The sequence below is a fragment of the Chiloscyllium punctatum genome, chromosome 13 (assembly GCF_047496795.1).
Source record: "Chiloscyllium punctatum isolate Juve2018m chromosome 13, sChiPun1.3, whole genome shotgun sequence".
Lineage (NCBI taxonomy): Eukaryota > Metazoa > Chordata > Chondrichthyes > Orectolobiformes > Hemiscylliidae > Chiloscyllium > Chiloscyllium punctatum.
This window is the reverse complement of record NC_092751.1, coordinates 51629363-51631347: the sequence shown is the minus strand read 5'-3', so window position 1 is coordinate 51631347 and position 1985 is coordinate 51629363.

Sequence of the window (1985 nt, the reverse complement as noted above, 5' to 3'; positions counted from 1 at the left end):
CCCTCTCAATTTCCGGGCATATGCCCTCCCCCTCGACATGTGTGTGTTTGTCCCTCCTTCGCAGTGTGTGCGTGTCCCTCCCTTGCAGTGTATGTGCGTGTCCCTCCCTCACTGTTTGTTTGCGCGTATTCCCCTCAGCATAATTCTGTGTGTTTGTCCCTTCCTCCTGTGTGTGCACGTCTCTCCCTTGCTCTGTGCTTGTGTGTGTGTGTATGTGTGCGTGTCCCTCCTTCACTTTGCATGTGTGTGTCCCCGTCCCTTGCTCTGTGTGTGTGTGTGTGTGTGTGTGTGTGTGTGTCCCGCCCTCGCTGTGTGTCTGCGTGTATCCCCCTCACTGTGTGTATGTTCGCGTCCCTCCCTTGCTGTGTGCGTGTCCCCATCCCTCAGTGTGTGTGTCCCTCCCTCGCTGTGTGTGTGTGTGTCCGTCCCTTCACAGTGTGTGTGTGTGTGTGTGTGTGTGTGTGTGTGTGTGTGTGTGTGTGTGTCCCTCTCTTGCTGAGTGTCTGCCTGTATTCCCCTCATTGTGTGTTTGCATGTCCCTCCTTCGCTTTGCGTGTGTATCCCTCCCTCGCTGTGTGTCGCATGTATCCCCCTCACTGTGTGTATTTGTGCGTGTCCCTCCCTCACTTTGCGTGTGTGTGCCCCCTCTCAATTTGTGTGTACATTCCCTCCCCCTCGCGGTGTGTGTGAGCCTGTCCCTCCCTCGCTGTGTGTTTGCGTGTCCCTCCCTCTCTCTGTGTTTGCGTGTCCCTCCCTCGCTGTGTGTGGGCATGTCCCTCCTACGCTGTGTATGTGCGTGTCCCCCCCCCACTGTGTGTGCATGTCCTTCCCTCACTGTGTCTGTGCGTGTCCCTCCCTCGCTGTGTGTGTCCCTTCACTGCGTGTCTGTGCGTGTCCCTCCCTCGCTTTGTGTGTGTGTGTATCCCTCACTCGATGTGTGTGTGTCCCTCACTCGATGTATTTGTGACTCTTCCTCGTTGTGTGTGCATGTCCCTCCCTCACTGTGTGTGTGCACGTCTCTTCCTCGTGTGTGCGTATCCATTTCTTGCTGTGTGTGTGCGTGTCCCTCCCTTGCTGTGTCTGTGTGTTCCCCTTCGCTGTGTGTCTGTGCGTGTCCCTCACTCACTGTGTGTGTGTCTGTGTGTGCGCGTCCTTCCCTCACTCTGTGTGTGTCCCTCCCTCGCTGTGTGTGTGCTTGTCCCTCCCTCGCTGTGTGCGTGTGTCCCTCCCTCATGTGTGTGTCCCTCACTCGCTGTGTGTGTGCATGTCCTCCCCTCACTGTATGTGCGTGTCCTTCCCTCGCTGTGTCTGTGTGTGTATGCGTATGCATGCCCCCCCTTTGCTGTGTGTGTCCGTGTCCCTCCCTCGCTGTATGTGTATGTGTGTGTCTCTCCCTCGCTGTGTGCGTGTCCCTCCCTCGCTGCATGTGTGCGTGTCCCTCCCTTGCTTCGAGTGTGCGTGCCCCTCCCTCACTGTGTGTGTGTCCCTTCCTTGCTGTGTGAGTCCCCTCCCTCGATTTGCGTGTGTGTCCTTCCCTCGCTGTATGTCTGCAGTATCCCCCTCACTGTGTGTGTGTATGTGTGTGTGTGTGTGCGCGCGTCCTTCCCTCGCTGTGTGTGTGCGTGTGTCCCTCGCTGTGTGTGTGCTTGTCCCTCCCTCGCTGTGTGTGTGTGTGTCCCTTCCTTGCTGTGTGAGTCCCCTCCCTCGATTTGCGTGTGTGTGTCCTTTCCTCGCTGTATGTCTGCGTGTATCCCCCTGACTCTGTGTGTGTGTGTGTGTGTGTGTGTGTGTGTGTGTGTGTGTGTGTGCGTGTGTGTGCGCGCGCGTCCTTCCCACGCTGTGTGTGTGCGTGTCCCTCCCTCGCTGTGTGTGATTGTCCCTCCCTCACCGTGTGTGTGTGTCCCTCCCTCGCTGTGTGTGATTGTCCCTCCCTCACTGTGTGTGTGCGGGTATCCCCCTCACTGTGTGTGTGTGTCCTTCCTTCG